Source organism: Sebastes umbrosus, chromosome 2 (genome assembly GCF_015220745.1).
Source record: "Sebastes umbrosus isolate fSebUmb1 chromosome 2, fSebUmb1.pri, whole genome shotgun sequence".
NCBI classification, from domain to species: domain Eukaryota; kingdom Metazoa; phylum Chordata; class Actinopteri; order Perciformes; family Sebastidae; genus Sebastes; species Sebastes umbrosus.
This window is the reverse complement of record NC_051270.1, coordinates 18283909-18299549: the sequence shown is the minus strand read 5'-3', so window position 1 is coordinate 18299549 and position 15641 is coordinate 18283909.

Here is a 15641-nt window from a genome sequence, read left to right as displayed (position 1 = left end):
TTTGCTCTCAGTAAAACCTTGGACTTTTTGGTTGCAGTAAACACATGCTTATTGTTGTGAATTAAACAAACATGCTTAGGTTCAGGCAATAAAACCACTATAGTTAGGTTTAGGAACGAATAACATGGTTGGGCTTAAAACTACTACGTTTGTACAGTAAAAATAACACTGAACGTTGTGAACACGGGACACGAACGAACACCTGATTGTAATGTGACGCACGGGACATGAACAGCGGTTCCCTGGATGAAAGCTTTGTGTTTGTTGGACACATCCACCACCCCTTCCACCTGCCCGTGTGTCTTTTCGCTCTTAAAGCTACGTTACCACACTCCCGGCGCACTTTCCCTGAGCATTTAATATTGACACAGATGGGTTTACATTAATGGAAAGCTCGGTGCGTCTTATACCGACACTAAAGGGTGCCTTGTGCGGCTGTTTCTAACGCCAACTGCCGTGTCAAAGCGTTGGTATTTGACGCCCCGGGAATGAGAACTGGCTGGCTGTACAGTCAGTGGCTCATTGTTTTATAAAAAACCCAAAAGGACGTGCACGCTCTCGTCTTCACTTCACATTACAGACATGAACGTTTGCATGATTGGAGACTCTAAATTGCTCACATTTATGTGAGGTTATGCCGGTGTTGCCCTGCTCTCAATGGAAATGGGGTAGGGAGAGTGGGCAGAGAAAATGACTAGTGAAACTTAGAAAGAGTATTCTGAATGGAGTGAGTGAGAATGGGAGACAATGAGGATGATGAGTGATTTTAACTTCACTTGCTTATTCCTAGAAAGCTGAATTCTTTTAACATAGAAGACTCATCTGACAGCACTGTTCTCCCCACCCACCCCCCCCCCCCCCCCCCCCACACACAGCTGAATTACTAACAAAAATGCAGTCAGTATATTACCATACTCCTCAGTCTGTCTGTCTCCTTGCCGCTATCTCCCCCTAACTCCTATCTCTCTACTTTCTATTCATTTCTACCCCCCCTTTCTTCCTCTATTTCTTCTCTCCCCCAGTCTCTCCTCCCTCTCTCTTTTTTCACTCCTTCTCCAATCACTGTGAAATTGCAAGGAGGCTGGTTGGGGACTTTTCTGACAGAGAAATTTGGCTCCGATCAGAATCACAAGCGAGCATTCCTGCATTCCTTTCCCAATTTAAATGATTTTGCAGCGCTTCACAGGCACACCCACCCAGACAGCCAGACATACTCACATTGACACTTTGCAAGTCTGCCGCCCTCTCTTTATCTTTTGCGCACGCTCACTCTTTCATTTCTCTCTCTCTCTCTCTGTCACACACACACACAAACATAGACACAGAAAACACAATTCAGACCTAAAAGTGATGTACTGGCGAGGCGCCAACAAGCAGGAGCCCATACAGTTGTTTCGCTGACTTTAGTTGGCTGAGAAAACACATGAGAGACGGAAGAGACAGTGATAGGAAGAGCAGATAGATGTAAGTTTAGCAAAGTGCATCATTAAAACATGAATACATGTTTATCCTGTGGTGTATAGCTGTGTTGCAGAATGCACAGGCTCACAATCTGCCTTTTTTCCCTCTCAAACTGCATGCAGATGCATTTTGAGCTCCTTGGAAACAGCGCTGTCCCTGATGCGTGTCAACATGTCGAAGTCACACAGACAAAAGAAGCTGTCGAGTCTGCTGGCAATTTTCATTTTTCACTTGATGTGTAGCTGGCCAGCTGTCTCACTGAGATTATTATGTGAAGGCAGCACACCAGGTCTGCCTCACCTACATCAGATGTTTCTTCCTGACTTTTTGCGTTGAGCAGCCGAGGCAGGGTGAACAGGTGTCTGCACCTCCTCAGGCTAAGGGGGCAGATTCAGAGGAAGAAGCTACTTCGTAATCAGCCACTTCAAATTCAACTTTTCACCCTGGCTCAGAAGCCATCAAGCCATCAGCTGCAGGCAGCACAGCCAAGAGTCTTGAGCATTCATTCATTTCTTGATTTGAATACAATGGATAATTTTACTAAAACGTTTCTACAGCACAGCCTTTAACCTTTTCCACTCCACCACTCTTTTTCATAGACACATTTTTGTCTTTTGGGGGGTTCAGGGGGTATTTAGGGGGAGATAGCAGTTCAACGGTAAATGTCACATACTGTAGAAGTGGTGTACATTATCTGAAAGCTGGGAACCTGAGGTTTAATTTGAGATGTAGCTCAGCACTGTGTGTCAAGTTGTTCTAGTCATAAATCAGAAATAAACGTGAATTAATTGATAAATTAGTTCAAATAAATTGTGAAAGTGTATAATGGTTTAGAACATTATGATGGAAGCATACGATTGATGCCAGTCCCATGCTCTATTATGTCTTGTAAGTTGTTGCAGCAGTTTTTGAGTTGATACCATTTGTTACACAGATTTGGTGCTAAATTTACCAATTTTTTACCACTCAAATTGATAAAAATGATCAATAAGCCCTCCAAAATACCACATTAAATCACCAAAACCTTGAGGAACACCATAGAAAAAGCCATGCTGTGATTTGGTATCAAAAACAAATTAGCAACTTCAGATGCGAGACTGGAGTTGGGGTTGAGAGACAACGTGTACGACCGGATTGTTTCACAATTAGTCATTTTACAAGCTAATTTTAAACCAATAAAAAGCTAAATCATCATCAGACGATAGCTGGTGGGTTCCCAGATGGCATATTGGCCAATGCACTCCGCCTCTTTTGCTCTCCACACAGACTGTTTACCTGCATTCAACCAAAGCCTGCTGGAACATGATTGGTCAACACTACTCTGACTACAAACAGAAACCACAAAACACTTCCGATACAAAAATCCTGTTGTATATGAATGCAGAATCTGTTTATAAAGATTGACCCAACATTGACTGTTAGGAGACAGCATGCAAACAGCAGTCTCCAGTGTCAAAGTCAGATGCTTTTGGTTTTTGGGCTCTCTGTCATAAAGCAGCCTCAACTCATTGTTTCACCATTGGCCCAAAACAGAAATAAGTTCAGTGTAGTCATTATCATATTTTTAATACATTGCAAATTTATAGTTGTTGTCGTTCTTGTTGCTTTTGTTGAAGAAAATAACTAAGCTAGCTAACACAATGAAACAAAGTGAGGTAACACTGAGACATGTCATGTTCCGTAACTAACAATATGATAAATCTAATTGCCTTTACTACTTTTAGGCCGAACCTGAATGGTGGCCTACTTGTTTATTAAGGAGAGTATGTGAGGTCAAAAATCCCTTGGATCAAATCCAGCCTTTGGTAATGTGAAGTGAGCCGTTGAGCTATTACTGCTGCGTGAAAGTATGTTTTAATATGCATGCATGGACATGAGAGTTGTGGTTCTGACCTTACAATTAGAGGAGAGGACTCTTGCCCACAAGGTCCTGAGGATCAAATTCCCCCGCTGCAGTCTAATGAGAGTCTCAAATCTGTGACACACCTACTGTCACTGCATGTAATATATGTCTGCTTCTGTGTGTGTGTGTGTGTGTGTGTGTGTGTGTGTGTGTGTGTGTGTGTGTGTGTGTGTGTGTGTGTGTGTGTGTGTGTGTGTGTGTGTGTGTGTGTGTGTGTGTGTGTGTGTGTGTGTGTGTGTGTGTGTGTGTGTGTGTGCGTGCGTGCGTGTGTGTGTATGTCATTTCTGCTACATGCAGGTAAAGTATGTGTGCTGAGCTGTGATTCATGGTGGAGCTGCAGGTTGCGGTGCACTTGTACATGTATTAACAAAGCTTTTGTTTTCAGGCTGCTTCATGGTCAATGTCGTTCTGTCTCTATCCTCTTTTTAATCTTACACCTCTCTGAATCTATCCGATAAAAAACAAGAAATTATTTAATAAGATACAACATTTGAGATAAAAGCCTCATGGTCGTCTCCTCTCTCTCTCTCTCTCTCTCTCTCTCTGATCGGCCTTATTTTCACAATATTATATCAATTTATTTACTTTTCACTTTTTAACATGTTGCAGCCCAAATAATCCTTGTGTTTTCTGCATCTAAAACATGTAAGGACTTACTCAACTTCACCTAAGAAACCATTTATGGGTTAAATAGCCAGATGGCAATGTCTGCTTTTGTGTACTCCAGTGAATTAAATACTTGTCAAATCAAGAAACTACACCTTGCTAATGCAAAAACAGATCCACCAAAAATCCAGTATACTGCCATAAAACAATTTTGCTCAGTTACTTGCAACATTACCCACAACAGCATAGCAACCAGAGCTGAATGATGTCAGCTCACAGTATCTACTTCTATTCAGAATTCAACACATGCTAGATGGTGGGCAAATACATAAAGATCAGGGTTTTTACACAGTGTTTTATAGCAGAGGTAGGCCACCAGGCCTGAAACACAAACCACCAACATTAAGTGTCATAGTGAAGTGCCTCCAGAACAGTGTCACTGTGCTGTAGTATTGATTCTTGGGTGTGAAGGCTCAACACGTTCTCAACTTGTCACAATCTGATGTTTTGTCAGGCCCCTCGGCATCACTTTTTCTGTCGTACTAAACACGTGCTTAACAAGCCCTTGGGGTCACTTTACAGTCGCAGTAAACACGTGCTGAATGTGGGAATTAAACAAAAACACTTGCTTAGGTTCAGGCAAGGTTCAAACAACTTAGTTAGGTCTAGGAAAAAAAACAACATACCATAAGGGAACATGGCAACGATTTCGGGAAAAACATTAACGATGACATTTAAAGAGACACGCAGAAAATAAAAGAAGTTGAGGAAGACAGAATGGAGAGAAAGACATAATCACAGTGAGAGAAAGAGTGGGAATGATGGGAATAACAGGACACTCAACAACATATACATAAGATGCATTTAATCATAAATGACCAAGAATTGTTTAAAGTCAAAATGCTTTGAGAAGATATGCTGGAATCTATGTGTATAGATATTTGTGTGTGGTTGCAGGATGCTGTTGCTCCTGGCAGCAAACCCATACACTTCTCCTGTCATGGCCAATCATTGTCAAGAAGACCACAGCTCCTCCACACACTCACACACACTTGCTCTCTCGAGTAATATGAGGGTCAGCTGCAGTCACCCGTACCTGTTATTCTCTTTGTTTTCATACACACACAGAGTGGAAGACATCAACAAGCTGGAATAAAATTGTACATAGCAAGTCCTTGACTATGTTCGGACATTTCAACCTCAGGACTAAGCTACATGCTCAGTGGTCCAGAGCATAATTGAAACATGTTTATGAGTGTGTATTGGATGTGTATATGCGTGCGCGCCATATTTGTGTGCTCCAGCTCAGAGAAAATAAAAAAGAGCTGCACTGATGTTTTCAAGCTGGAGTGAGGGTAGGGGGGGGGGGCTCAAAGTGTTGCATTGTGCACTTAGAAATGAAACCCAAATATATTATCATCCCACACTCACGCTCTCTCTCACACACACACAGACACACACAGACAGACAGACAGACAGACAGACAGACAGACAGACACATATTGCAGTTGTGCAACAGCATAGATACTTGGAAGCAGGGATAGCGCTCAGATTTAAATGCAAAATCCATATATTCATAAGGACTGCGGTGGTTGCATTTTGGCGGCTGCAATTTAGAGTAGAGTGAAGGTCTGGGCAATATTTCAATTAAATGATCTTTTGTAAATTTTCATGTCATGATGACATAAACGTATCAAATTATCGTTTACCAAATTAATTATTTCTTGCATGCTGTAGCTAAAAACAACAACAAATCATTTTTATTTGACACATCCTAAGAGTTTAATCTCATGTATGTGTGGGCGATATAACAATACACTCAGTGGCTACTTTATTAAAGTTAAGTAAACCTGTAAAATTGATTGCAAGCCAATACAACACCCATAAATTCTACTTTTATAAAGACGATAATGTTTGGATTGACACTGTCAGAGAGGTATTAATTAAACTTTGTGTTTATTATTGAGGTTGTAATTTGCAGTGGTGTTGTGCTGGACTGCGTCCATTGAGAGGTGTTTCTAATATTTTGTCCATCCCATTTACAAAAAATAAGGGGAGAGGCATATTAGAAACACATTTCAACATAATGCAGTCCAGTACAACACCACCACTAACTACGACCTCAATAAGAAACATACAGTTGACTCTCGGGGAGTTTTAACAAAGAAAACTGAACAATTATAAATATTTCTCAATATTTCTTAGAGTTTCTAAGAAAATGAAATGACCAAAACATATACATTATAGGTGTGATTTTACACCCACCCACCATCCTATACAACAGAGAGAGATTAGAAAATGTGGGTTGTATGAGCATTCGGTTTGTGTGTGTTTGTTTGTATATTTCTGTCTGTTTCTTATGTCCTAGTTCGCCATCAAAGACGTGAGCCAGCATGCAGAGCACTTACATAATGCTGTGGAGGTAGCTACTGTAAGTAAAGAGATGGTGTGTTTCTGTATGTGTGTGATGTGCTATGGTGTGTGAGTGTGTGTGTGTTTCCTCGGCTGGGTGTGTGTGTGTAGATGTCAGATGATCATGACAGCTGCTTTAGTTACCAGAGCACCAAGAGCTAAACATGCTTCATCCCCTTATGTGTCTGTTCATGCAACCTCTTTCTATTCTTCTTTCACCTTTTTAATCTCTCTCTCCCTCTGTCTCTCTCTCTCTCTTTCTTCCTCCTCCTGTCTGTCAGCATATTTTCCTCGCTGTATTGGCATACTGAATTGATAATATTTGTTGAGCTTAAAGGGGGATTTTGGTAGCTGCTCATGCAGCCATGTGTTTTAGTGTCTGCTCTGCTACACTGCATACTCCAATGGAGCAGGTATAAAATGAGTGTTACAGCCTGTTGCAGCTAAAATATCTGCTATATATAAATATATATTTGATGAAAGAGTCAGTGGGATATAGTGTTGCAGGTCCTATGTTTGGCATCTAACTAGTAGCCACTGCTGCTGTGCAAAAATTGCCAGCACACATTACATTTTCAGCTCACCTAAGGTGTAATGGAGTACATGGCTTTTTAGTAGTAAAAAGCCATGCTGTGATTTGGTAACAAAACGTTAAACATTTGGAGATTTCTGCTTAATTGCATTTTTCAGCGATTGGATGGCGAGCACTTCTGTTCTGGAAACTGCTAAGAAACTCCCTTATTGTCAGTATACCTAGGAAAGCCATGCATCCTCTGAATGCCCTAGGTCTCTAGTTTGTAGCTGTAAAGTTTCATGGGGCTTTGATTATCCTAGAGGTCTGAATTTATGCAATTCCAAGACTGGTTAGGGACCCCAGTATACAGAAATATTCAAATACACCATTTTAGAATAGGCAAAATATACTGCAAGGTTTTTGACCAAGACTGCATGTGATTATCATAAAGTGGGCATGCCTGTAAAGGGGAGACTCGTGGGTACCCATAGAACCCATTTTCATTCTCATATCTTGAGGTCAGAGGTCAAGGGACCCCTTTGAAAATGACCATGACAGTTTTTCCTTGCGAAAATTTAGCCTAACTTTAGAGTGTTACTGAGCCCCCTTCCTGACAAGCTAGCGTGATCCCGTGGGTCTCGGGGGGTTAAATTACCTTTTTATGGCATACTATATAACATTTTTCATGACATTTTTCATGGCATTTTTATACTCTACTATGACATTTTTCATGGCATTTTAATGGTACACTATACTGTGAGGAAGCCTGGCCAAAGTGTCTAGGAAGGTAGTAGGAGGCAGACACAAGAAACTTTGTCCAGGTCTCACAAACGGTATGTTATTTACATTTACCTGGCACCATGCTACACAAGTGACCAAAAATATGTACATACAAAATAAGAGAAAACAAATAAACAGTTTAACTAAGCTTAACTGAGCGCAAGTCAACTTAAAGTAATGCAACTTCAAAGCAGCAAACCTTGAAGAAGAAACGCTTCACATAGCTTACCATATAACCGACATTTGCAACCATACATAAACAGATCACAATCAACATAAATAACTTAACCTTAATTTACCTCCCCCCATACTTGGTCTAACCCAGTGACATCACTGATGATTCACCCAGAGTATAGATACAGGATGTGGTTGGGAACCTCCTCCTTATGTCCTGAGCACATGGTGGGTATGGTAAGTAGTAGTGATGGTGAGATGAAGCTTCATGAAGCACTGAAGCTCTCCAGCAAATTGGTTAGCAAAAGGGTTCATTTCATGAGGCTTCATGTGCAAGCAACTATCAAATATAACTTTCATCACAAGCACAAACATAACTATACAATTTAATAATGACATACTATGACTTTTTTATTTTTTTCGAAATTCTATAAAATTATTTTTTTTCGACATACTATACTTTCACTTTTTTTTTTCTTTTTCGACATACTATACTATGAATTCTGTTCGACATACTAAATTCTGACTTTTGCAATTTTTTCCGACATAATATTCAATTACTTTTTTTCGACATACTATACTGTGACATTCTATTTTTTCCAACATACTATACTATGACTATTATTTAATAAACCATACTTTTACTTTTTTAATTTTTTTTCGACATACTATACTATGATTTTCATTTAATTTTTCGACATAATATAGTATGACTTTTTTTTGACATACTATACTATGACTTTTTAAATTTTTTCCGATACTATACTATGACATACTTTACTATGACTTTATTTTTCGACATAATATTCCATGACTTTTTTTCGACATAGTATACTATGACTGTTTATCTTTTTTTTAGACATACTATAGTATGACCTTTTTCTAGATACTTTACTATTACTGTTTTTTTCATTTTTTTGACATGTTATACTATGTGTATTTTTCGGCATACTTTACTTTGTCTTTTTTTTATTGTTTCTACATTCTATACTATTATTATTTTTTTTTTTTGCAATACTTGACGTTTTAAAATGTTTTCGAGATACTATGCTATGACTTTTCAAAAAAAAGTTGAAATACTTTACTATGATTTTTTTAAATTTTTGGGCAATACATATTATTACTTTTTTTTAACATACTATACTATGATTTTTTCTTCAACATACTATACTATCAAGTTTTTTCGACACACTATACTTCAACTTTATTATATATTTTTTCGACATACTATACCATATATTTATTTACCAAAAAATAAATAGTCATAGTGTAGTATATCGAAAAATATCATAGTATAGTATGTTGATAAAGCGTCATAATATAGTAAGTCGAAGAAAATAGTCATTGTATAGTATTGTGAAAAAAGCCATAGTATAGTATGTCGAAAGAATACAAAAAATCATAGTATAGTATGTTGAAAAAAAGTCATAGTAATGTGTGTCAAAAAAAGTCATATTTTGTCGAAAAATCCTTTAAGTAGTTATAGTATATCATGTTGATTTTTTTTTTTAAAAAGTCTCAGTAATGTATGTCTAAAAATTAAAAAATCATAGTATTTTGAAAAAAAGTCATAGGATACTATATCGAGAAAAGTCTGGTATGCTGAAAAAAGTGGTAGAAAAGTCATAGAATAGTGTATCGAAAAAATGTCATAGTATAGTATTTTGAAAAAAAGTCATAATATATAGTATGTCGAAAGAAATAAAACAAATCATAGTATAGTGTGTTGAAAAAAAGTCGTAGTATAGTATGTCGAAAAGAAGTCATAGAATAGAATGTTGAAAATTATTGCAAACCTTTTTTCAGAATTTTCAGAATGGAGATAATGGCACATGAGCTAGGCAAAGGTTGAGTGTCCTTGAGGCTGATCAAGTGGCTGAATAGACTGCAACGAGGAGCTGGGTTTGACGGCCGAGACAGAGCAGGCAGCAGACACGAATCCAGAACAGCAGACTGGTAAGTGGACATGAATCTGAGCACAAGGAAAAAAGAATTAAACCTCAGACAAAAATACAGGAATTCCAAAAAAACAAAGACTGGAGAACGTAGCTACCACAGTACTAAATGGAACAATACCCATGGTTAATATACTGCAGCAGTCATAGTATAGTATGTCAGAAAAAAGTCCTAAAAAAAGTCCTAGTATATAGTAAGTTGAAAAAAATGATAAAAAAATCGGCATAGTAAAGTATGGCTCTCGCTCTCTCTCTCTATCAGTCATAGAATAGTATGTTTGAAAAAATAAAAAATGTCATAGTATAGCATTTCAATAAAAATTCATATATAGTATGTCAAAGAAATGAAAAAGTAATAGTGTATGTCAAAAAAAGTGGTAAAAAAAACTCGGAGTATAGTATGTCAAAAAAAGTGATAAAAGTCATATAGTATTATGAAAAGTTATGACATAGTATGTTGAAAAAAGTGGTAAAAAAAGTCCCATCATAGTATGTAGGAAAAAAATGGTAAATCATAGTATAGCATGTCGAAAAAAGTGATAAAGTCATGTTATAGTATGTTGGAAAAATAAAGAAAGTCATAGTATAGTATGTTGAAAAGATGGAAAAAAGTCAGTACAGTGTGTCGAAAAAAACTCAAAAAAATGTCATACTATAGTATGTTGAGGAAAGAGTCATAGCATAGAATGTAAAAATTGTTTTAAAGAGTCGTCATATAGCATGTCTAAAAATGTATAAAAAAAAGTCACAGTACAGTGTCTAAAAGTCATAGCATAGTATGTAAAAAAAGTAAAAAAGGGTCATAAGAAATCCTAGCTGTCATAGCTAAGGTGTCAAGATATTATACAGAATAGTATGTTGAAAAAAGTAAAAAAAATTCATAGCATAGTATGTTGATAAAAAACATTGTAGAGTACATCGAAAAAAGGAAAAAATAATCTATAGTATGTTGGAAAAAGTGATAAAGTCATAATATAGTATGGTGAGAAAAGTTAAAAAAAAAAAGTCATAGTAAGTCGAAAAAAGTGGTAAAAAAAGTCATAGTATAGTATGTCGTAAAAAAGTGTGTGCGTGTGTGTGACGACCCCTCCTCCCTGGCACTAACTCTCCTTTTGCTTGTGACCGCTGCTCTTTTTTCTGTCTTGCAGGAGGGAGGGTCGTTAGTGGGATGGGCCGCACCTTGGCCCGGTGTGCTCTCTCCCCTTTAAATAGCTGCCTCAGTCTGCAGTCGCTCTCTCTCTCTGGAAGACTCAACACTCTCAGCAGCATGGCACAGACATGAATTTCTCTTTTGTTCTTTCCACCACACACATTCACACTCCACATCACTGATTTACTGATTTCCACATGTTGTATTGAATTACTTTTGTGTTTCATAAAATAAATTAAGTGTTCTTTTGCCGCCACCTCGTGTCTGTCTCCCTCTTTGTCACAGCATTGAGCAAGGCTGTGACAATAGTAAGTCAAAAAAAGTGGTTAAAAAAACTCTTCAAAATTCATAGTATAGTATGTCGAAAAAAATGTAATTGTTAAAAAAAACTCCAAAAAAATTCACATTATAGTATTTTGAAAAAAGTAATGTAGTGTATATCGGAGAAAGAGTCATAGCATACAATGTCAAAAAAATTTAAGAGACGTCGTATAGTATGTCTAGGAATGTTAAAAAAGTCACAGTACTGTGTCTAAAAAAGTCATATAGTATGTCGAAAAAAATCATAGCACAGTATGTTGAAAAAAGTAAAAAAAAAAAAAAGGGTCATAGTATGGTATGTTGAAAATGAAAATAGTCATAGTATATTTTGTTAAAAAGTCATAGTATAACATCAAAAGTTAAACAAAAATTATACTAATATGTTGAAAAAAGTCATAAAAAAATCATATAGTATGTTGAAAAAAAAGGAAAAAAAAAAGTCATGGTATGGTACATCAAAAAAAAAGTAAAGAGTCATAAAGTATGAGTATACAGTAGTACATTATTACTATACTGTAACATTTTTTTTTACGTATTTGACATACTATACTTTTCCATTTTATGATTTTTTTTTGGCACACTATACCATGATACGATATTACTTTTTTATGACTTCTGTCTATGACATACTTCATTATGGCTTTTTATGAAATACTATACAATAACATTTTTCTTACTTTTTATGACATACTATACTATCACATTTTCATTTATTTTTTATGACATAAAATATAACAAAGAATTTTCTGTGTGATAACTCAGTACCTTATGTAGGGAAGAAAAATTATCACTTAAAGTTACATGATATAGATTAACCTGTGACACCATACAATCAACTGCTTACCTTTGTGAATCCAGGAAAGGAGGTTAAGTGATGATCTGGAAAATAACAACGTTGGTTAGTCTCGTAGACTCAAACATGTCCCGATCCGATAAGGTGAATGGAACTGGAGTCAGCATTGCTGAGTGAGTTTAAATTGGCAATTGTTGACATACCCAGCAGTCTGTCAGATTTACTTACTAGCATAGTCCATCTTCATTTGCATAACCAAACTTTGTCTTCTGTGAAGTGTCTTTTGACCTTCAGAGGTGCTAGAGCCAATACACTCTGATTAGTGTGTGCAAGAATATGATAGGTGTCGGTGTTGCGAATATGTGAGCATGTGTACTCTGATCCTTTGTCACCCTGGAAGATGAGGGCATCTCCGCCTATAGCAAGAAGGAAGAGCATGGCTGCTTGGGGACATTCCTCCGCTAACAACTGCTTTTTGTCACCGTCCGTGCCCTCAGTTCCCCATGTGGATCTCTCCCGCACCTTGTGGCATAGATCCACTCTAGCTTCCCTTCCACCTTTAGGGTGGTTCTTGTGGTTAGCAGCACTTGGAATGGACCTCTCCATCTAAGAAATAAAGAGACACAAAAACTAAACAAACCAGACACAAAAAACAAACTCAAAATCTTTATGTATGGATAGCTTATACTCCAGGCTCTGGCAGGCCTGTTAAAAAACCTGCAAGTTAAAATTTTGTTTCATCAGAGTGAAAGTTTGTCACAATGTTGTTTCGGGTTAGCACATAGTCATTCATAGATTTCTACATCCATATCAGGGTAACTCTGTGAGGTGTCAGCAACCCCCGTGGACATAGATATAACACTTAATGTGGACATAGCATTTTGTTAGGTGTACCTCGGATACAATATAGCACTGAAGACAAAACATCTGTCTATTTCAAACCTGTTGTCTGCTTAGTTTCAGTTAGCTTCTCCTTAATTGTGCTATCCATTCTTTCTACCCGTCCTGAAAATTGATTCTAATTGATTGATTGAGCTCTGGTAACTATAAGAAACATGCAACTTCCAATCTATCCTTAACACTTTGCTCAGCAGCTGGGTGATTTTAGAAGATATTTATATCACTAACAGGAGGCATAATTACAAAGTTTATTTGTTCTTCCCCCCCTTTCCTACATGTGTGGTTGCCGTGTTCAACCTGGGCTAAACAGAATCAGTATGTGTGCAGCATATTTTACAAAAGCCAATTGTGAAGACAAGAAAATAGCTATCAATAAATTGGATATGAGAACAGAGTGTCATACTGGATTGCCTGATGAGGTCATAAAACCAAACTCATGGTTCACACCAACCGCATAACATGACTGTAAATTGTGGCAATCTGTCCCTCAGCTAAAATACAGACATGTGTTAGACTTAACAACTCAGCTCTTTAAGCAGATGTTGCAGGAGGCAAAGCATACATCTCCACTACGTCTGTTGTGACAGCATAACTTTAAAGATATTGGGTGTCTGAGAGTGTCATTGCTAAACCATCACAGAAGAAAATCAAATCACAATTTGTGAGTAAAGGTTAGGCTCTATGAACCGAAATGTCAGAGCTGGACAGACTGGTTGCATTGTAGCCGGATCTACATGCAGATGTTATGTTGAGTAGCAGAAGTATTCAAAATGTGCATTACAGCATGAGGAGCAAAAACTTGACAACTGGAGCCTAAAACAATAGGGACTGATTTCTCAATTAGTATAGCCATTGGTGCAACAGCTCTGAAGCATGCTGGCATCCGCTGCACTACAGGAGGCAGCTCAGAAGAGCAGAACGCCACCGGGCGGTAATGACAGCCGTGTTTCTGAACCAAGTTGGCCAAGATGAAGCTGCTTGTCTCGTACACATACAAATGAAAAGGCAGTTCATAGTCCACAAGCCCAACTCGTATATTACATATTGTCATATTTTATGGCTACTATATTATAATATTTTTGACCTTTTTATGATTTTTTTATGACATACTATACTACGAACTCTTTAATGACTTTTTTTATGACATACCATACTATGACATTTTTTGGCAAACTCTAATATGACTTTTTATTCTTTGACTTTTATAACATTTTTATGACGAAAAATTAGTTTAGTGGTGTGTTGAAAATACCTCTGTATTATGTTCAATAACTCAGTAGCTGATGTAGAACAGAAAAATTATGCTTGAAGTTCCATGATATAGATTAACCCGTGACGCTGTAAAATAGTATAGTATACTATACTATGACTTTTTTTATAACCTTGTTATAGCATACTATACTATTACATTTTTATGGCATACTATACAATAAGCATTTTTTATAACATTGTTGTAGCATACTATACTATGACATATTATACTATGATATTTTTACATTACTTTTTATGACATTTTTATGGCATACTATACTATGACATTTTACCATGAGTTTTTATGACCCTGAAAAACAATTTTCTAGCACTAATCTCTTCCCATGTTTTGTGTAATTGTGGCTGTTGAATTATGAATTTGTATTAAAGCATAACAAATAAAGATTTGGAGGAAACTATCATAGGTTCTTTATTTTAAGAATCAACATAGTTTCATAATGAAGACTTATTCTGTAGGTCTACCACTGTAATGCAGATGCAGAGACATGAATTATGCTACTGTAGCACTATACTGCATAGGGCTTGTGTAGGACATATTAAAACACAATTTAAATGCATTCTGACCACAACAGATTCATATATTTCATATTCTGATCAATATATTTTCCCTGCAAAGCCGTAGATCAGTTAGATAGTATCTTTCTGTGTTTCACATGGAACAATAATTCTCATCTGATCACAAGTGTGTGTCCCCAAAGTTGAAATGAAACCCTCCATCTTAGAAAATAATTTTTACTGTCCACTATTTTCAGTTTGACTCCAAGCTTGACACCTCTTGCAAAGCTGAATCCAACTCAGTGAACTATATCAGATGATAATCCCTCCTCCCTTGCTAGCTACCTGCTGCTGTCAGGCTCAGGAGTCACAACTGTAAGTGGCAAAAATGTATTGACTGCTGTCAAACAGTGCAGAAAGGAATAAAATAAGAATCACTAGAAAATATGCCTTCACATCTCATCATTGTAGGACAGATACAGCATAGATTAAAGTAGCTATGCCCTCGGTAAATCCATTTATTCTTTTTCTACACCCAGTTTCTATCAGTGGACCACGAGTCTGTCCCTGCATATACTGGACAAAATGCACACAAACACCATGAAATCAGTCCATGATGAATACAGATAGTACACAACTACTCACACTAATGGCAATTTAAAGCCTGCTGCTGTCTCACATCCACCTGAACAGCTTGTGTTTGGAGGAGAAAGAGAAAGAAGCGGAGGAGGAGGAGGAGGCGGCGGCGGCCCATACAAGCATGAAAAGAACATGCAAAGTCTACACATTGCTCGAGCTGGGAAGTAGTGGAACTAACCACTGTGCCACTGAATTTTAAATCATAATCAGGATTCTCTGTGTGATATACAGGTGACCAGCCATCCCAAAGCCATGTTAGCGATGTT